Source organism: Sceloporus occidentalis, unplaced genomic scaffold (genome assembly GCF_023333645.1).
Source record: "Sceloporus occidentalis isolate IW3139 unplaced genomic scaffold, rSceOcc1.0.p SCAF_236, whole genome shotgun sequence".
Classification (NCBI taxonomy): domain Eukaryota; kingdom Metazoa; phylum Chordata; class Lepidosauria; order Squamata; family Phrynosomatidae; genus Sceloporus; species Sceloporus occidentalis.
Window position 1 is genome coordinate 388,598 of NW_028317216.1, and position 22,984 is coordinate 411,581.

Consider the following 22,984-nt stretch of genomic DNA (forward strand, 5'->3'; position numbering starts at 1 on the left):
TTTATTATGTTTTTTGTGTATATAGATTTTTTTTGAAAGCTTGTCACTTGGGTAGATTAATAATAATAATAATGATAAAGATGATAACAATATAAGCTTCCCCACTTATCGATATCCGCTGGTTGACAGAAGACAACCATCGACAAGTGAGACATGGATGTCCTCCAGAGTTGGGACGCGGCCCCATAGAGTGCTATATAGATCCACATGCTGGTGTTATTTGCTAGGAATTCTGCTTCTTCTCCTGTTTCTTCTGTACGCGGGGGATCTGGAAAATTGGCAAACTTTAGTATACATAGTTCTGTTGCCCTTTCCCTTGGGTTTAAACCTGTTACACTGTATCTTTTGTAGATCATTTTCAAGCTGGTGAATTTAGCATGGTACTCTATTTTTTTTTTTTTTTGCACTGAAATAAAACTAGCCCTGGTTTAAATTACGCGATACAAGGTCCAATTTTTACATTTTAAGGTGCTTGGTATCCGCCAGGATCAAGTAAGCGGATCTCAGCTCCCACTGGGTTAGGAGCCGTCCCGTGTGGACTTTAAAGGGACGGTGAAACTACATGAAAAGAAGCCTTGAGTTTTAACGTGGGAGAACCTATCATAAACCGCTGGATTTTTGGGTACTTAAGATTCCAACCTAATCAGACCTCTTAGATGTAATACCGGTTTCATAACGTTATGGTAGCTCAATATTTAAACTCCAGAAGCCTGAAGGATCTATTTCCTAGACACTATGAATAAGCTATATATTTTCTAGTTTACTATTTATCACTCGGTTTTTTTTTCTTTATAAAATATATCATCCCTCCAAGACCAGTTATACCGATTTAAATTTAAATGATGGATGCAATATACCAGGGGCATCCAATCTGCGTCCCTCCAGCTGCTGCAGGACTACATTTCCCATCCTCCACAGCCAGCCCCTTAGCTGAAAGAGCATTATGGGAGATGTTGTCCTGCAGCAGCTGGAGGGCTGCAGGTTGGACGCCCCTGCAGTATACGGTAATTTCCATTGGCTACATTAATTGAAAAAAAATCTAGTTCCACCAATTCCAGAGCGTTTCATTTTATCTAAATAAACTGTAGTCCAAAAAAAAAAAATCTTTACTTTTCCTTATTTATCACTTCCTTACCATAAACTAATCTATTAATTACACATGCATGACAGTGTACCTGAATTCACGTTATTTAATGATTATCTAATGCAACTGATGTGTGCTAACTTATTATAGTTATTATATCTGAGCCGTATACTACCTGTGGCAGCTTACACGGTCCGCTAAAAACTCAGTAACGCACAGAAACAAAGCCTGTTATGGATAACGAGGGGATATTGTACAGCGCTACGGAATTTGATGGTGCTATATAAAACCATAAATAATAATAATATGTGAGGCATGGCCAATGGCATTGGGTGCGTTTGCTTCTTGTAGGTCTTTGACGTGAAATACCAGTCCTCTAAGACAGGATTTAAAGATATGTAGAAATGCTTCTGACTTGATAAAGGGAAGAGTCTCCAAAGCTTGTCATTACAAAATACTGTCAGTCCAATAAAAAAAACATTATTACAAGATTCTGCAACATTCTGTTACTTTGTATTCATATCTAAACAAACGTCAACGAATATCGTGGATCCCCTCAATCCTGACATATGTTTTTGAGGATGGGAACAACCTTCTCTTCTCTAGGGGTTGAAGAACTACAATGACGATGATCGTAATCCATCATGTAGATTATTTGGCGTTGCTGTAGAACCTAAACCTGTGATGGAACTCCAGATGTTGTGGTTTCCATCAGACCAGGGTTGGCCCTCGGGTATGCCGGGTAAATGTCGACAGGCAAGTGCCCCCCGCTTCCCAATATGTCCTCTCGTGCCGCTGATTTAGTATGTGGCGGCACGCGATTTATGGCCCAGAGCCATTTTTTATCCCAAGTTTTTAATATTATATATTTAATTGACTGAATAACTTGTCCATCACGTGGACTACGTTGGTCTTAAACCCTGACCTTGACCTCACAGAATTTCTTTACTGACCAAAGGTTTTCGAATGCAGCAAAAGCATCCATAGAGTATGAATAATATAAATGTAGACACAAAATAGTCTAATTCATCCTTTAACACGTTGGGGGCGTAATCGAGATTCTAAATGTATTTGCTGGTTCGTGTTAAGCTATAGGGGGGCATCTGTTAAAGCTTCATTGACTTGTTTCTGCTTCAGTTGGTAACGTCTTCATTTATAAGAGATGCACACATTATTTAATTTCGGCTTCCCGAATTATGGGAAAACTTAAAAATGAAACAGGTATTTTTATTGATTGTTGTTATTTGGATGCAGTGTGACTCAGTAGAAATGGTGATAATAAAAAAAGAAGACCAGATAATAATCTGTGCCTTTGTTGTCCGTTTTTAATTATATCCAAGCACATAATAAGGGATATGTGTTAAGAATAATGCCTAATGTGGAGTAATCAGCACAAACATCCAATTGGTTGGTATGGTAACTGCTTTATATTTAAAACATATGACAAAACTCCGACTGTGTCGCTCATTACTCTAGCCCCTGGGGCACAAGACCAGCTATACGGCCCAGTAATGTTTGGCCAGGTAATGGTGACTACACCCTACACGGTCCTGACCGACACACATATTCACCAATTGGGGACCGCATGCGCGGAGGTATATTCTTCCCTGGGGCAACATCCACAGAGGGCAGACACTGTATTGGGAAATGGGGCTTCCCAGTATGCAGCTTCTCAGTGGGCCGGTTGGGTACATCAGAGATCTCGCTTGCAATGAGCCCATCTACACCAAGGGAGTCTGTCTCTCTCAGGCAGAGAGTCTCGAGAAAGACACCCTGTTGGGGGTTGCTGCCGGGGGCAGCTTGGTTCTCTGGATACCCCAGAGTCAAGAAAATTGCCCAGAATACTCAAATCAGGGCAGCTCAGGGGACAATTGCCAGTGTAGCTTCTGCTACCCCATCATCCTCCATTCTGGTGAGTTTGCTGATGTTTTTGGAAGCGTTATCTAAGGTAAGATGATGTCCATAGCAGCTGAACATCCATAGGAATTGAAGTCCCTTGCAGTATTAGTGACGTGGAGCGTAGTTCAATACTTATGTGAATTACAGTCAAAGGCATCTGGTGCATGATGTGAATTTTAGTCTATGGCAGCCTCTCCAGCTCGATTGTAACAGATGTAGTAAGCAGTGGATAAAGTATGATGGGAGTGATAAAAATATCCCGGCGCAGAGGCGTAGTATAACCTGGCGCGAGGACGCGTGGGCTCGTTCCCGCCGGCACAGCGCTGATTTATGAGACATGCTTCACAAAATGTTCTTTCATTAATATCCGCATCAGACAAGATCACGGGCGTTAAAGGAGAGAACCGCTGAACACAGACGTAGGGCTCGTGGCAAATGTGATCTGTGCCCTGGGAGAATCTGCTTTATTTCAGCTGCGATAGAACAAAAGGTCGCAGTGTTCACTTTACCCTGCCCTGCACTCTTCTCTATAAACACACATCTATCTTTGGTCTCTTCTCCAGAAAGGACATCTGAGGTCCGGAGAGATTATGTAACCAGTTTATTTACTGGGCCGGTAAGAAGGTATCAAGTATAATATTCCACTTTCCCTTCGGCTAATACAGCTCAATGTTTCTTGTCGAACTATTCCAAAGGTGATGCTGTTTGTACTAAACTATTCTTGGAAATCTGAAATACGACCCAAATGATACACTATATGGACAAAAGTATTGGGACGCCTGACCATTACACCAACAGGTACTTTGATGACATCACATTCTAAATACACAGACATTAATATGTAGTTGCCCCCCTCCCCCCCTTTGCAGCTATAACAGCTTCCATTATTTCTGGGAAGGCCATCCACAAGATTTCGGATCTCCGTTCCAGTTCATCCCAAAGACGTTCGATGGGGTTGAGGTCAGGGCTGTGTGCAGCCCGGTCAAGTTCTTCCACCCCAAACTCATCCAACCATGTCTTTATGGATGTTGCTTTCTCATTAAAGCTTGTTTTTGTTAAAACAATTGGGGAACATTAAAAATCATTCCAGTGCTTTCCCGTGGTGCCGATCTCTTTCTCAAGGGCTGTCCGGTGTCTATGCGCATGCACAGTAGCGCTGCCAGTTTGAGTGACCCCGATTCACCCGGGGGAGCAGTTGGGGGGTATGTACAGTCATTGCAACTTCCCATGTATTATGAAATGATGATGTATCTATTGGAATATGTCGGAAACCAGACGTCCCCTCAACAACTTCAGTGTCTCTCAATTCAGTATAATAATTTAATGCCTCCTGGAAATGTTATATGACTGCTAGAAAAGCTCAGCAAGGTTGGCCTTTGATAGAAGTGGAATTCCGACTCCTCCGACAAAGTAAAGATATTACTGACAGTGAAGTCAGGGGGAGAAGCAGAAAATCAAATTATTATTAAATTTACCTTCTCTTATTCCACCCCTTATTTCCCTTCTCACTCTAACCAGCTCATTGATATGTTACACTTTGTTTTATCTCCTTCCTCCTCCCTTTGCGGTCTCCATCGTTTCACCTGCAGACGCAGCCCCAGCTTCCATGAGACAATTATACTCAGTCAGGCCCGGACGGGCCATCTGGCACACGGCATAAGCTCAGGTGGCCTGGGGCCAATAGGTCCGCATACTCACTGTTACTTCTAGGAAAAGCCAGGCGCTGATGTCTGTGACCCTGTCTGGATTCGAATGGACCCACGATGCAAAAGTAAAAACATAACATGCTCCCCTGCGTATTTGCCTGCCAGCCGCTATCCCTGAAGTGCCCCAGTCTGCCTCTGCTCTAGAAGCCTCCATCTTCATCTGATTTGTATGATTAACCCCTGCCTTCCACCGACGCCATTATTTTTATGCCTTGGCAGCGTCACAGGGTAGAGCGGAAACAAAGAAAAATCACATAGGATTTGCCCCAAAAGGCACAAGGAGATGAATGGTGGAGATCTCCAAAGATAATGGCGTCCTACCACTTACATCTAATAGACTCAAAGCTCTTTTAAGGACACCATACATGACGTTAAATGTCTTGATACAAGTATCTGCGTCACCAGATCCATTATAAGTGACGACTGGATTTCTGATCTCCTCTGAATGCAGCATAAGGAGAGGACGATGAAGTCATCAAACATGCTTGGTTTCCTTAGTCTGTTAAGTCTACCTTTTTTCCCCCCTGAAACACTCTCATTGAATAGACATTACGAAAAGGTTTGTAGCCAGGCTCCTGTGAGGCTTCATAAAGCCCCTTGATGTTGGAATGCCAACGTAAATGACCTTGTGTGGTTTCAGCCAAGCTTCAGCCCCCCAACAGCTGGCCGCAGCTCTTAGTTAGATGCCAGTGTACCGATTTCAGAAGAAGCCAGGGATGGAGGTTACAAAAGATCAACTATTGAAGAAGAAAAAGCAACATGCTGCATACTCGGGAATAGCATCCATGAAACCATAGCGAAAATAACTTATTTGTGGATCTGTATCCCTTTGGGTCCCATTCTGGGTTCGTGAAGTACGCCCCGGCCTGAAGATTGAGCTGTAAAGTCATGCAGCAAATTCACTCTTTCCTTGAAAAGCCCTGGAATGATAGGAGAGAAGATTGTTCTGAAGATTTATGTAGCGGAGACACATACTATATTTGTGATGTCTGCGGATTGAACGAGAACGCACATCGGTGAGAAAAAAACAAAACTGTAAAGAATGGGGATAGTTACGGGGCAGGATTTATTTCACGTACATGGCTTAGAAAACCTGCTACATTTGTATTCCCTGAAAAGTGACTGGGAATGTTACATCGCCATGGCGATTGCACAATTTTATGAAGTTTCATGAGTATGATTTCAACTTTCCTAAATACTTAAATTCTGTAGAGCTCTTGTATTAAATAAGCGTATTCCTGTTTTAAATGAATGTACTGTTTTTCTGAAGTTTCGTGTTGAAAGCTTTCCAGTGGGGCGTCTTGGTTAAAGATCTATAAGTTTCAATGGGACTGGGTGAGGTTGTAGGAGGTCGGACCGCTCTTGTATATGCAGCGTATGAAGCATAACATATGGTGTATATGAAGCATAACAAACATATATGAAAATGTCATGTGGCTGGGGTGTTTTATATTTATAGGTCTGTTTTAAATTCAGCTATAATTTCAAATGTCGGTCTTTCTCTACCACTTATCTTACCCGCTTTTAGTGAAATGCAGACGGGGCAAAATGTTATATTTTAAGTCCATGAATATAATACGTCACCGGCCCTTTAAATTGACAAGTGAGAGTGCTTATGTGCTCCATTGACAAATAGAATACATTTTGTTGTTGTTGACACATGGTATGATTTCTAAATACCCTGGGCAATTATTTGCCCCTGTAACCCATGGCAAATCACAAAGGGGGAAATAGATATAAAAGCATATACTTTTGTGTCTTGCATACCACCCAACATTTCAGGCGTCCAAACTGGGAGAATTGTGTTAAGTGTGACTAGATTGAGGAGGCGAAGTTGCTGGACATGAGAGGGGCGTGGCCTGGAGCAGGACCACCCACATACCTCCCCCAAGGAGCCCTCTTGCAGTTCTCAGCTTCAGAGCATCACAAGTTGGCCATTGATTTTACAGCTCACTGGGCTGGTGAGTGGATCTCCCCAACCAACACATGATCCCCACTGCCCGCAAGAGCACAACAGCTGGATAGCACTAGAAAATCAGGACTGAGCGGTTAAAACCAGAAGACTTGGAATGTCTTTTCTTCAGGTTACATAATGATTTCAGCCACCCTTTATTTATACTGTAATATAAACACAACATTTTTGTTTACAGTGAAAACAAAAGCATTTATTCTGTAAAAAGTGTGAAGACTTTCTTAAATTGTTCATGTTTTCCTTGACGTTCCGAGACCTTAAGCATATTGAAAAGTCACAAAATGTGATTACTCAATGAGCACAATGAAAAATTCTACCACTGTGTAATTATTCTACTTTTGCCGCTTTTCATACATGAATTATTTTCCTATCTATTGTTCCAGTATAAGAGCGGGGTTGCGTTGTTATTCGAGAAGCGTAGGGGCTTGGAATTAGATTTTATTGATTAAAGGTTTGGTTTACTTTTCTTTGACTTCTGGAATTTGGTAATAGAGACAGTTAATATCGCACTTCATTTAACAGTATTTCGGCCCGTTTGACTTGTGAATCACCTAATTTAATTGCCCCTAAAATATCATTTTCTCCTCAATTTCAGGCTGCGCTGTCTGTGTTCCTTTTGGGCCGGTATCTGGATGGCTGCTTTAGGAACACGGATAAGAACCATTATCATACCGGTTAACTTCAGCCCCAGACATCCTGTAGTGAATGGGTGAAGATGGAAGTTTGTGGGTGGGTAGTGGGTGGGTAGTGGGTGTGGCCAGAACAAAAGGGACTAACTCAGAGACCTGGGGAAACAAAGCTTCCCCAGAAGACTCTAGGTCAAACCCAGTGGTTCATAGATATTTGGACCTAGTCTACTTTTGTTAGATGTCTTACTTAGTCATTATTTTTTTCTTATTGGGTAAGATAATCTACTATCTACACGGATGTTGCACTCAACCATCACCCTCTTATTGAAGAAATGCTTTCTTATATTATCTAAATCTTGAGCTCATTAGTTTGTCTAAGATATTAGATGTTGATCTAACATTTCTAACATTTTCCCCTTCTGTCCTTTGTTGAAAACCATTATTTATTTAGATGTTTTATCTTTCCTATCCACTCCCCCACCCCTAAGGTTTTCCCAGCTATATGCAAGAAGACTCTTTCGTCTTTTTTGATTATACTCTCTCGGTAGCAGTAAGCTGAAATCCTTACTTCACAAAATCCTTACAAGACAAAAAAGTGTAAGATTCATGGCGGGGGAGCTGGTACTGGGACAACAAAGGCAACGAGGGAGCCTTTTTGTAATGTTGTTATCTAACATAGTTTCTTTAACTTAAAATGAAAATTAACTCTGCTAGGTTGAGAAGCATTGGCCCATGTCACCCCAAAATTTCAAGCTGCAGTTTTTTAGACTTATCATAGACATCAAAGGGAACAATTTCCTTGTTTTCCTTGTTTGTTAACAGAAACAAAGGTCAAGACTAAGGAATGTTTTTGGGGGCCATAACACACAGCAATACTTTACGACTGTGGTCAATGATATGAAGATGCCACACAAAAGATGAAGAGAGTCCAAAAAGCTCATGAGTGACTAAGGCTGTTTTCAAGAATCATCATCTAATTCCTTCCTAGACAACACAACTTCATTGACATCATTCCATATATGATGCATGAAACGTCATCAATAATTGTACAATATCTGAGCTATTCTTACTAGTATTTCATTCTAGTAAACATATGCAATTAATTGGCAGAATGCATTAATTGATCCTTTAAGAAGTGTATAGCCTGTGTCTTCATTTTTTTCCTTAAGTCTCTGAAATCAATCAATATTCTCTTCATTATTTCTGAATGTAAATACTTGTTTCTCTAACTTTTGACTGTTTGGACAGCTTTTGTATCAATATGAGTAAATAGATTGACGTTAGGAATCTCATATAACTTATAAGAAAACATTGTAACACTTTTACTGTGACTTTCTTATAACCTCGAGAGCTTGCATTATCTTAAGTGTCCACTTGGGGGACCCCTTCACTGTAATTAAATAAAATGTGGACAGGACCCAAGGAACTCAGTAAAGCAGCATTAAATCATTTGAATGGTTACAGACAATTGTTTGGCTATATAGTAGCAGTTAATAAGATTTATTTGCATGCAATTTATCAGTTATCATCTAAAAAAAAAAGAAAGGAAGGAAGAAGGCAAACAAGAAAGAAAGAAAGAAAAGAAGAATAAAAAAAAGAGAAAGAAAAAGGTAAAAGGGATAAAGAATAACTAAGGTACAGATTAAGAGAAAAAGAGATCCCTAAATAAATAAATTAAGGTTGGAAGAAAGGACAAAAGAAAGAAAGAGAAAGAAAAGAAAGAAAAAAGGATAAAGAAACAAGTAAAAGGGATAAAGAACAACTAAGGTAAAGATTAAGAGAAAAGAAAGAAAAAGAAAGAAAGAAAGAAAGAAAGAAGGGACAGAAAAAGGAAATAATTAAAGAAAAGAAAGGAAGAATGAAAGATCGACAGAAAGTAAAGAAAGAAAGAAAGAAAGAAAGAAAGAAAGGAAAACATATTGCATATGGGAAGAGAAATTTAATATATTCTTCTGGTTTTGATCATTTTGGTGCCTGAGGCATAAGGACTATGTATAGTCAGTGCAGCTGAACTCCTGAACATGCAGGATCCATCTGATACTCTGACTCATTGTTATGCTCATGAGTTTTTACAAAATGCCAGCATGTCCTCTAACACTCTACAAAAAACCTCTGCCTTATTACCTCGGGAAAGTGTAACTAGGACCACAGAATGACCTTAGGCTACACAGCAGCCTATATATTAAAAATGGATCCAACCAAAGTATGAGTGTAGTCTGACGCTTGTTCAACACTATGAATTTCTGGGGAAAAACAAATAAATTATGTTGTAGAAGAGAACCTGAAAAAAATTCATTTTTTTGACAATAGAAATTTCTATACGCACAGGAAAATATCAATCTATTAATCTACATAGTTAGAAAAGAAAATGTTTTAGAATATTAAAATATAATTTATATAACATATATAAAGTTTATGTATATATATATATATATATATATATATATATATATATATATATTTATATATTACTCTAGATAGAAATAAGAATAAATGTATAAATATATATATATTTTGATATAAGAAAACATTAATTAAGTATACATATATAATATATGTGTGTGTATTCTGGACATATTCACATACGATATATTAATATTCTGTGACCCAATAATTTGCAATGCAAGGAATTTAGGGTTCTGTGTTATATGCAGTAAATTAGTGTCTAATGTGCTATTCTGCTGGAGTTCTCTTCCTTTATACTTTGTGTGGTTATTGATATTCATACAGCCCTGGAAAGGTTTCCCGTAGGGAGAGCTGTGCTCCGAATACTAACTGCAACATCGCCCACATAATGATGTGCTCATGTTTGTACATACAATATCGCTTCAAATATATATATATATGAATTACCCACGGAACCCGCTACCCAGCCTTCTCATGTTTATAAATAAAAGAAAAGTGATAAATTGTCAAAAAAATAGAAAAAAAAATAGCAGGGGATTAGATTATTAAGAGCTCAGGAGTTGTTACAAGCGGGAAATCTCTGGATGATTAATATAAAATGTAATTTTTTTAGTATAGTAAAATATACATATTTCACTTGCATTTTATGTTATACGTAATGTATGTATGTGATAGACGATAATGTATAAGTACATATGCACACATCACTTGTCCATCTATCAAACTTCTCTCTCTCTCTCTCTCTCTTTCTCTCTCTCTCTCTCTCTATATATATATATTCGCACGGACATATGTATGCCTTAAACTGATTATCCAAATGAAGGTCTGCATATGGTGGCAAACTCAAGAACAAAGGAGTTGCTTCTTAGCAGGTGACTTTAACCAATTTGTTTTCAGAAGCTCTGACATGTAATCCATAGCATTCAACCATCTGGCAGCAATCGTCTGATTTTCATAATGGGATTAGGACAAGGGTCTCATACCGCACCTCTCGAAAGCTACACAGAGACATAATAAACCGAGGAAGGTCACTCAGAAGACATCAGAATCATTTATTGAGCCACCTTTGCTCAAGAAGGAATTGTTTTGGCATCTGGTCTGAGCTTGGCTCTTGAAGACAAGAATAATGACCATCTTTGTGTTTGGGGTGACGTCTGTGTGGAACGGGGCTCTCCCTATTCCTCATGGAAAAACATTACCCAATAAGTCCAAGACTTAAAGACAGTGTTCTGCAATGAAATGCTTATTTGGATCCAACGTTAAGTTTAGTGATCATTTTGCGTGCAGCAAGGTGAGAGTATCATGTAGCAAATGTGCCTGAGGTGAGATTGGGCAAGCTTTATAGGCTGCTATATGATAAGTCACTTATGCCGTTCTAGAGGACAAATCTCCACCAGTATATCAGGCTGATATCACTCAAAATGCTTGAAGACCTTAATTGACCTCAATACCCTCTGAGCATCAAGGACCCCTTGCTCAGAGTGCCCGGAAGGATATCAACTACTACTCATTGATGAGACCCTTGAAGGCCAAAGTGTTCTGCGGAATATGATGGCGTTATACAAACCAATAAACAATAATCTGCCTCACGTTTATGATCTAGATTGCCCTTCTTGGACAAGCTGAGTTTAAATGTCATATTATGGTTACAAACAGAACAAGACGAAGTGTTGTGTCAACAGTGAATTGACAGACCATGGGGGTTACTAGCATCAGCATATCTCGTCCGTGACAAGGTCGACTCATCGAAGGCCATCTTGGAAGACTCTAGTCGAGGGTGTTTTCCCTTGGTTTTCACTTCTGTCTGTCTCTTCCACCAATGTTTTTGACCTCACATTGAACCAAACTAGATAATCACATTGGGACTACAGGCTAAGAAGTGTTTGAAATGGGTCAATTAGGAAAACATGAAGAGTACTGGAGGCAATATTTTTTGGTTGAATATATCCTTTAATATACCCTAGCGGTTTCCAAATTTCTGAGGCCTTTATACCATACACTTTCATTAGTCACAGTGTCACGCTGGGTGATTATGTGAGGCGTGAGCTGCCCGGAACGGAGAAAATATAGGTGAGAACCCGGTATGCAGGTAACAACGTGGAGCACACCACAAAAAAACCAGGACGAAAGGAATAGCCGAGGTCTGGTACACGAGATAGCACGTCAGGAATAGCCGGGGTCTGGTACACCGAATAGCACGTCAGGAATAGCCGGGGTCTGGTACACCGAATAGCACGTCAGGAATAGCCGGGGTCTGGTACATGGGATAGCACGTCAGGAAATAGCCGGGGTCTGGTACTAGCACTAGGAACACAGGAAACGAGGTATAAGGCACAATAACTGAGCACTGAATGAGTTTCAGTGCTCAGTTTTTAAACTTCCCGCCAGTGATTGCCACGCCCATAGACGTGACGTCACTCGCGCGTGTTCCCTGCCGGCAACGGCGGGGAACACATAAAGTTTTGTGAGTAACCACCGTGCGGCCGGCCGAGGAGGACGGGACAGCCGCGGCGCGGGACCGTCTACCCGGAGCGGGTAAGTGATGCCGGTGAGGACCCCGCCGTGGGTTCTGACGGGAGGACGGGACAGCCGCGGCGCGGGACCGTTTACCCGGAGCGGGTGAGCGCTGCCGGTGAGGATCCCGCCGTGGGTTCTGACAGATTAAGACTGAGCCATTCTAGTGATTTCCCGCAGACAGGGGTGTTTGTCTAGTAGATTGGGGCTCAGATAACAGAGCGAGAACTCTTAGGTTCTTATCTATTAGGCAGCTGCTTGAAAATATTATATTTTTCGTATATTTTTTTAGTGGGAGTTCACCTTTAAAATTTCAGCAATGGGTTTTCCACACCGAGATTCCCACACGGAGCTGTTGGACAGCTTTTATAGTCAGTATTAGAGTCATTTCCATAAGACCTAAAGGCATAATAGGGGCTCAAATAAAAAAGGTTTCCAACCGTTGAATGTTGCGGGCAAAGTGTCGGGGGCAGCTTTCACTTTAGAGAACCTTTGTAATCTAGTCTTTTTATTAATCATTGTCTCGTTGAATCTGTAATCAAAACTCTGCCCATTTATTCCTTTTTACACAGATTTTTTTTTTTGCAATTTATTGTAGTATAACAATAAGAAAGTTCTTTAAAAAAATCTCTTTTTTTTATTTCTGCACTATGACATCTCTGAATAATTAATTGTATCATTAACGTCATAAATGCTCTTTGAATTGAAAGAATTTTGTAACAATATAATAAGTGTTCAAAATGATGTGGAATTTCCATTCACGGTGTGCAAAGAATAAAAAAGAATTAACTATAAACTACCACTATTTAGATTCCAATATCTGATTTTTTTCTGAGAATTATGTACCGATATCAGCAAATTTAATGCATTTCTATATTCATATGTTAACCTGGATAAGATCCAGTACAGCTTATGAAAAGTTATATATATATATAGAAAATGATAAAGGTGCTGTTCCACCTACTCTGCTCAATTAGATGTTTCTGTAAAGAAATGTAGCATTAGAAACACCATTTTTTGTTCTTTTGAATGGCAGATTCCTTCCCACTAATAATTCTTCAATCATGTAACTTTTTGAGTCATTGTTTGTTTTTTGGAACACTTGTCATGTGACACGAAAGCAACCATTGATAGGCTGTTGCCATAGAAACAAAAATGCTTCTTAAAAGTTTCCTTTTTTTATATGTCTATGTTAAAACGTAAGAGGAAAGAATAAAATATCAGATCTGCTAAGGTTTCTCTGCTTAACATACTAGAGAGTGCAATGGCACATTTATACTTAGCGATAAAAAAGTTAATGTAATAAAATGTATATGGCCAATACAAACTTCAAATAACTGGATCACATATAAATGTATGTGCGTCAAAAATAGGCAGAGTCACTTAGATGCAAACAAAGGTATAACATTTAATACGAACAAAAAATAGAAGAAGAATATAAAAAGTAGATAACAAAAATAATATAAAACAAGTCTTACAAAACCTTGGAGAGGAATTTAGTTCATGACATCTGTCCTATGCATTCCTGAGGATGGAGGGAGGGAGTGTTGGGACGAGAAGAGTCCGTGGATGGCAAGTACATCTCCCCTCTACCTCTCCTCCTATGCTTCTCCAAAGCCTTAACTTATATACACGGTTTGAATAATGATGTCAGTCTTGTCAGTCTATTGGTCTTCACCTAATTGGGTAAACATGCTCACTAAGATCTTTACACGTCAAAACCCTATTTTAGGTGGTGGCTGTACGCATACTGTAATGCCCTTTTAGAGTTACAACTATACCATGCATTAGCAAGCTTCTATCCTATCTATAGAATGCCTGTTCAGCAAATCCTTCATTCCATATTTTAAGGTCAAGGAAACCTTGAAGCCTATCATTGAAACATATTAATATATCTTAATAATCATTTATTTATGAACAATGATTACATATCTTTGACTATTGCCTATACCAATAATTATATATGGTCCATTTCTTAATTGAGGTTAAAAAATGTATTAGAATCTTTTACAGTTAAATATTAGGAAAAGAATACGATGTGCGTTAGGAAGACAGAAGAAAAGTAGGATGGGAAAGGGATGTGGAGGAGATGTCTCAGATGGGATGGGGTATAAAGAAGTGGGCATTTAGGTATTAATAATGGTCCCTATGAAAACCACGACTTATCAGGAGATAAAGACATTCTGTATTTACACAGGGAGAGAAATAGTAGAATATAAAGAGTCAGCTTCCCATTCCCATTGGGGCAAACACATTTCGTCCTAGAAGAAAATCCTGAGGGTCCCCAGGCAGCGATGTATTTAACTTTTGGACTGCCTTAGGATACGCTGTCCGGCCGCTCCTTCGCAGCTGTCTTCTTCACTGACATCATATCCCAGCGCTTTGTGTCTTAAAGGCATGCATCGCCTTCTAATACAGTCTACGGAGGATGTGCTGAGCCAGTGCAGCCTCCATAGTGTAAATGGGCCAGTTGGGGAAACGAAAGATCTCCCTTGGAACCAGTCTACTGAGCAGCAGGACAATGGAGGGGATTGATCGTCCAAGAGGATACGTCACTGTCCCCATGACAGTTTTGGCATAAAGTGCCGATCAGCATGCGGCTGTCCCTTGGCAGAAATAATTAACCCCTTAAGGACCGGGCTCATTTTTCGTTTTGTACCCTGTGGGACCGAGGCTGTTTTAATACTTTTGTGGTGCTTGTGTTCAGCTGTAATTTTCTCCTCACCCATTTAGTGTACCCACATAAGTTATATATTGTTTTTTTCAGGACAAGATGGGCTTTCTTCAGATACCATTATTTTGATCGTATCATCTTATTTACTATAAAAAAAATAAAAAAAACATGGTGAAAAATTGAAAAAAAACACATTTTATGACTTTTATTTGAAAAATCTTTTACTCACCTAAAAAAGCAATTAAAAAAACTAGCTAAATAGATTCTACTACTTGTCCTGAGTTTAGAAATACCCAATGTTTTTATGTTTTTTTGCTGTTTTTTGTAAGTTATAGGGCAATAAGTACAAGCAGCGTTTTATGATTTCCAAATCTTTTTTAACAAATCTGGTCATTCTGCCTCCATCTCCTCTTTGGAACATCTTTGAAGCCGGTTAACTCAATTTAACCCATTCAAACCATATATTTTTGAAAACTAGACACCCCAGGGTATTCCAAATGCTGTTATTTTAACCCTTTCCATGCACCAATTATACAACTACACTTTGTCAAACTTTGGTATATGCCACTGTCAAACAACACCCCAATGTGTGTTCAGGAACATCTCCTGAGTACAGCGATACCCGACATGCATGGATTTGTCGTGTTGTTTGAGATTTAAAATGCCACATTTGGGAAGTGCGCTTTTTTTGTCCATTTTGGAAAGTCTGTACCTATGCCCTATCTTTGAGCTCAGCCACTCCAATTTACCCCGTCAGCCATTTTTTTTATATATTAGACACCCCTTGGGTATTTGAAGTGCTTTTATTTTAACTCTTTGTTGAGATTTTTGAGAAATTTTAGCACTTGCTCAAAATAATAAACTTTCTTTTTTTATTTTATTTTTTTAATACTTTTTTTTTTAATATTTTTTTTTACACATTTTGCTGGATGGTTCATCTAGTGACATCACTGCATAATTATTTTTAAATGTTAGCACTTTTAATTTTTTCCATATTTTTTTTTTCCATATTTTTTTTTTTTTTTTTTAATATTTTACTAATCACATTGTGATTAGAAAGCTGGGCTCCATTGACTTGCATGGTTGAATGCAGTACCTGTATTCAACCTGCAAGTGGAGCCAGAGTTCTCTAGACCATCTAGCGAACTTTAAAAACTTGTTTGTTGCTTTTACAGGGCGGCCGCCATCTTGTTGATGGCGAAGAACACCGGCAGCTGCGGCTGTGACCGCTCTCCGGAGCGGTCACAGCCCACCCAGAGGTAAGTGTTTGGTGTCGCTGGATGCCTCCTGATCGAGGCATTCCAGCGACACCATTTAAGTTTAGGAGGCGATCGTTGATCGCCTCCTAAACGCTTTTAAAACGGGCGTCCGCCGCCATACAATGTATGGCGGTTGTTGACGCCTCGGGGAGGGGCCAGACATGGCCCCCGATGCCGATCTCGGCGTTACTGAATGCCTCGACATCGAGGCATTACAGTAACGCCGTTTAAGTGAAGAAAGTGATCGTTGATCACTTTCTAAGCTTATTTTACGTTTTGACGGTTCAGGACCGTCAAAGGTCATTTAGTGACCTTCATGTCATGACGGTCCTGAACCGGCAAAGGTCGCGAAGGGGTTAAAGGCGGTGGGATGAACTAGAAAAAACTATGAAAAATTTTATCATGAGACACAAATCACCCTCCAGGCAATGTTCAGGGTCAGTGGATTCATGTGGAGGTCTATGGTTCAAAGATCCACAAGAGGTATACATACTGGCAATGCTACTCCAAAACGGTAATGTTGCCCCTGCCATTAACCATTGAGATCTGAAATGTTCTATATGGCCCCTTTGGCAGTGAAAAGGTTAAAATAATTTAAGGATACCCCCCTCCCTGCCCCCAGATTCCAAGCTCTTCTGCCAGTACCCTTCACTTTAGGCATGACATAACCATTCATCATCATTGAACTCATTCCAGTGCCGTAAACATTGGGTTTAAAATGATTCAAGCAGCCGGGGGAATGATTAAAATGATTGTGTGCATATCTTTAATCAGCAAAGATAAAGAGAGGGGCCGCTGGAAAAAAAACAAAAAACAGAAGCCACAGAGCTGGTTTTGATGAATTGTATTTACTTTCGTAATGACACTTTTCAAGAAAGAAAAGGAATTTTTTAAGGCAGGACCACGATCTCATTTAATAAAAAAAAAAAAGATGCTTTCAAAATGTTTGCAATTTCATTTTATCAGCACTCCTGTTTGGTTTTGATGCAACCTGTAGAGCCCAAGACAGGGTTTGGAAAGTTTGACTTCCAGGAGATAATCAATTCTCTTTAAGTGGAAGTTGGGGAGATGAAACTGCAACTTCCCTGCAGACTTTCCTGCCAGCTCTCTTTATTGAATACTCCAGCTTTCTGTTCTCTCAACCTTAGGGTGCCTTTATTCCTGCTCTTTAAATGTATTTAATATTATTGGACTCCTAGGCAAACCTCAGTTGGATGACCTTTTTAAAGAAGAAATTGCAAGGTCTTTAGAGCATCCAATATACCTCTAATGGGTACCTGCCAAAGCTTTTAGTAAATAAATACCTTTAGCTGGTGTTTTTAATGAACTTAATGGGGAGGAATAATCATGTAGACACTAAGAACAGGGAGTTAAGGTGCATATTGCTTATTGGATCACTATTTTGTCATGCTCTGGACTATATAATGTAAAATTGGGGAAGGTGAAGTCCGCTTTTAAACTTATCAGAGAGCTTTTTTGGGCGCACTAGAAACCATATTTTCTCATTCTCTTTCTGTAATCTCTCGCTGACAGTCATTGGGAAAAAATATAAAATAATAATAATGATATAATAATAAAATAATAATAATATAATACAATAATAATACTAATAATATAATAAAAAAATAACACTAATAATATAATAAAATGATAATAATAATACTAATATAAAATAATAATAATAATAATGATAATAATAATATTAATACATATAAAAATAATAAATAATAATAAAAAAAAAAATAATAAACACATTTCCCTGGCAGTTGTTTGCAATCCACCCTAAGGAGAATTCAGAATTTCAGTTTTTCAAGGAGCAAATCCATGGATTTTCACATTCCTTCGCGAAGCATGTAATATGTTCAGTTGATGTGTAAATATCATGGAATATAGGTCATGTCATCATTATCTGTCTGGAGAAAAAAAGTTTGGGGCTTACAGCAATTTATTGATTTTTTACTTTCTCAACTTTTAAGCAGATCTGTGGAAGTCCTGCATGGATTCGGATATCTACTTCCCTCCTGGAAACATTTGATTGTTCCTTCAACTTTCGTGGAAAACTTTGGGCTTGTCACCCGCGTTTGATCTCGGCTGATATTCTGTATCTTTGTTGATGAGCCTAAGAAAGGAGCGTAGCTACAGCCCCCTAATTAGGGAGATTTACAGGCTGATAAAACGCTACAGTTTGAAACATCAGATTTCATCAAAGGCTGTGAAGTTATCAGCTCTCTGACACACTGCTGAATAATGGAATGTTCCGATAATCCCGTAACATTCTCTGTTTAATGTCGAACAAAATTAAGAAACAAAAGTAACGTTGGCCCTTAAAGGCACATATGCTGTCATTAAGTAAAAGTGTACGCATCACTCATAACACGTCTCACCGTATAGCTTCTGGGTATTCTGTGCATTAACCTGGAAGTGAGAATGAATGAGATAGCGGAGTAATGCTATTATCTTATGTATCTTTAAATGGTAATATAATTATATTCCTTTAAGCATGAAATTCAGCGTTCTATGCAGTAACTTGGGTTTGTTTTAGTATCCATTCAACTTCTGTTATCTGCAAACCTGGAGGCGGCCGTTGTTGTCAGTCATGTGATATTTGGATGGCTTTCTCTGCGCAATCACCACACTGAGCTGATGCTTTATGGCAATGCTAATGAAGTCTGTTCCTCCATAGACTTTTATTAGTCAGGTTGAGTAATTAAGACCGATGCATCATACTGTTTACTGTAAGGAGTCACATTTCATTATACAAAAACCTGAACTGTTTTAAAAAAGAAATCTCAATGTTATTGTCAGGAACCACAGGACTTAGACCAGTGACCCTGAGCATGGCAGACCATGCATCTACTGGGTTAGCCACCAGTAAGCTCTGTGGTCACTGTGACTTCTGTCTCATACGATTCCCTATATTCCTGTCCAGTTGTCGCCGGTTCCTGACACACCTGAGGCCCATCAGGTAATTTATAGCCTTTTATATATCGGGGGGGCTCCTAGGGTCCCTTGTTGGAGCGTTGTACCTCCTGGCCCTGCAGCTTTGTGATTGTGTGTTTGCCTGATGTATTCTGGTTTTTGACCCCTGGCTCTGGACTCTGTTTATATTCATGTGACCTGATTTGGTACCCCGTTTGAATTATTGATTATTGACCTTGTCTGCCAGCCTCCCCAGACTCCCCAGCAAAAAATAAAATGACAATAAGCATAATATAAGCTTCATTACATCAATATTATTGTGAAATGAGCCTGGGTTAATCAGGTTGAATTTGTCTATCAGATGGATGTTTTAGTGTGGTCTGCCAAGGGTGCTGGACATAACATCGAGCTCAAATGGTTCCATTGGAGGTCATACGTAGCAAATCTGGGACAGCGCCCTTTATCTGTCTCCTTGTAGACTATTTGTGCCGCTCTCTTGAGACGACTCTGGCCATCGAGGAGGGTCGTCTTCCGTGACCACCCTTCTACACTCCCCCGTTGGTGTTCAAAGTATACCTCTATATAGAGGAGCCCTCCACTGGACCCTGGGACGGACATGTTTTGTTTAGTTGTATTTTTTCTACGGTACCCGACCGACACAGGACATAGAATGATGTTGGCCTACTCATCTCAGACGCTCATATTCAGTCTCCTATGTCCTCAATGTATAGTTACTGTGTGTACTAACATCTTCATATGTTCTGCTCTGTTCATGCTTATCGGTTGTACACTGTGACTTTGTATATGACGCTCTGTATTGTGTTTCCCTTACCAAACGTGCAATAAACAGAGAATTGAGAAAAAAAATATTATTGCGAAATATTACATCTTAAACAAGTATGTGTGTATTAAGACACAAAATAGAATATATATATACATATATATAAAAACACCTTGTCATAGGTAACTCTGTCTCATGTGACCTAGTTCTACCCAGTCCTAGGGAGGTTTCTGGATTAGTATATCCAAGAAGTTCCCTGGTATCGTTATACAAAATCATCACAAAGTTTTGTGCACAAAGTATCCAGTGGTTCTTCTTGACTGTAATGGCCAACAATGCCAATAATGGTTGTCTAAGCACCATGGGGGACTGTTGTGCTAAAGGCTGGCAAACTGCAGCCCTAGGAGGACTATAGTTTTGCATCCACGAGGTAGACTCGTTCTTCTATACTTGATGTAGAGCAGGAACATGGTGACATTTTCTTACCTTAATGAAGAGACTATCCCCAGTAAACCATACATTTTCATAAGTTCTTGACACAGGTTTTTGAAGCTATCATTTATACTTTGTCTGTGGAACGGACACTTTAGTGAATGTATGATTGTAGCGAATGAATGAAAAACTTCAAGGAATGAATCCCGAGGATGAACTGTGATTTCAGACAATCAAGATATGCAGAAGCCTGTGGAGCGTTTGCCAGGATTATATTACAACTTCAGAATGCTAAGCAGATGTCACTGTGTTGAAGATGGTCTTTAGTAGTTTTTTATAGCCTTTAGTGGGTGACTTATTCACAGAACAAGATGTGGAGTCACACATAAGCTTTTAAAACCTCAGAGGAAGAACTGTTTGGGTTTCAGTCAGCTGATTTCTGTTACCCTTTCTATACTAAGCTAACCCTTTTATCTATCCAGGGATGGGTTAAATCTTCATTCTAGCCATACCTGACCGGGTGAGCAGTGCCATAGCCTACCCCTCAACATTTCCAGGGGTCTAACTGGGAACACCTGTGTTGAAGATGTGTCCGGTGTGAAAGCGGGTAGGATTGGAGGCATGACCACCCACTTTACCTGAAGGACCACACCGCGGTGTGTGCTCAGCCGCAGAGAGTTGTAAGGTGGTCACATGGGAGGTGAGAAAAGAGGGCCATGTAGGACAGTGCCCAAAAATCAGGATCTTCCCAAGAAAAAAAGGACACTTAGGAGGAATCCCTTAGTAGTCGCTGCTGCTAAACACAACAGGGTGATTCCTATTACCGTATTTGCTCGATTATAAGACGAGGTTTTTTTCAGAGCAAATGCTCTGAAAAATACCCCTCGTCTTCTAATCGGGGTCGTCTTATAATCAGACCTCAAATAGAGGTCTGACTATGAGACTAAGATCCAGATCCCCCGCACCGCTGCAGGGGACCTGGATCCTTCTGTCTCCCCCCATTTAACACTCCCCCCCACCCCACCCCACACACACTTACCGGTGCTTCCAATTTCCTGCTGTATACCGGGGCAGCGGGTTGATGTCCACACGATCCGCGTAGACAACTTCCGCTGCAGCCGGATGGAGGTGTGGCTAGCAGAGGGGGTTGTCTGCGTCCATCGCGCAGACCTTCCCCGACTGTCAGAGATCAGAGTTCCCCGCACCGGTGCCGGAACTCTGATCTCTGACAGTCGGGGAAGGTCTGCGCGATGGACGCAGACAACCCCCCCTGCTAGCCACACCTCCTTCCGGCTGCAGCGTAAGGAAGACTGCTGCCCCGGTATACAGCAGGAAATTAGAAGCACCGGTAAGTGTGTGTGTGGGGGAGTGTTAAATGGGGGCATAGGGCATTTCTGGAGACAGAGTGCTCTATGAAATGCCTTTTAACCCCCTGAACGCCACTCTGCCTCCTGAAATGCCTTATACCTCCCTATATGCCACTCTGCCCCATAATATGCCTTTTAACCCCCTAAATGCCAGAGTGGCATATAGGGGTATAAGGCATTTCTGGAGGCAGAGTGGCACATAGGGGGTTAAAAGGCATATCATGGGGCACAGTGGCATATAGAGGGTTAAAAGGTATATCATGGGCCACAGTGCCATATTGGAGTGGCAAGCCTGGGGGCAGATGTGCGTAACTGGGGGGCAGGTTGGAAAATACAAGGAAATAAAAACAAAAATTTTTTTTTCTCAATCATAGCTTTTATTAAAAATTTTTGTAGTTTACATGAATTAACATTTACTGGTAAAACTTTTTTCCTATAGGGTCGTCTTATATTCAGGCTTTTTCTTTTTTTCCTAAATTAATATTCGGATTTTGGGGGGTCGTCTTATAATCGAGCAAATACGGTAATTGTTATGTCACATGCTTCTATCAAACAACTTAAGAAAAACACATATTTTTAATATTGACATTATTCATTTTCTATTACAATCATAACATATCCAACTATATAACATTGTTATATGTATCTGCCCTTCTTGCATCCGTAACATGTTTGTGTACTTTGTAATGTCGACATAGAATTGTGCATATATAGACATACACTGTTATACAGGGCTTCTTCATTTTGTGATATATTGATACATTACAGGTTAAAAATTTCATTTTTTGCACAGTGTATAGAAGCCCCAATTCCTCTGATTCTGTTTCCATCTGATATTGCAGTTGGTCTTTCCATCAAGACCTTCTACAATATCACTAATAATAATATTACAGAGAATGGGTCCGGGTACAGATCCCTGCGGTACCCCACTGCTAACAACACCTCGCTCCGAATATCCGCCATTCACTACAACCCTCCGTTTTCTGATCCATTCAACAACATCGGGATCTAAACTCAGAGATTGCAGTTTAGATCATGCAGACCTTTTCTGATGATATACAGTATATATAATGATCATATAATTATATTATATAACATATACACAACAGAGTAAGATAACTTTTGAAGTTGCAAGTGCAACATATTTATTATTTAACGAACACAGACAGTAAGAACTGGAATATTCTTGGTCCGGATCTTTCCTAGGTCTGGCGCAGGCCGCCCTTTTCCTCAGGTTTGCGGTTTCTATATCTGTAGATAAGGAATCCAAGCAGGCAGCAGCACAGGCAAAGTGATAGAACTACCGCTGATCCGATAATAGCGATCCATTTCATATCCAAGC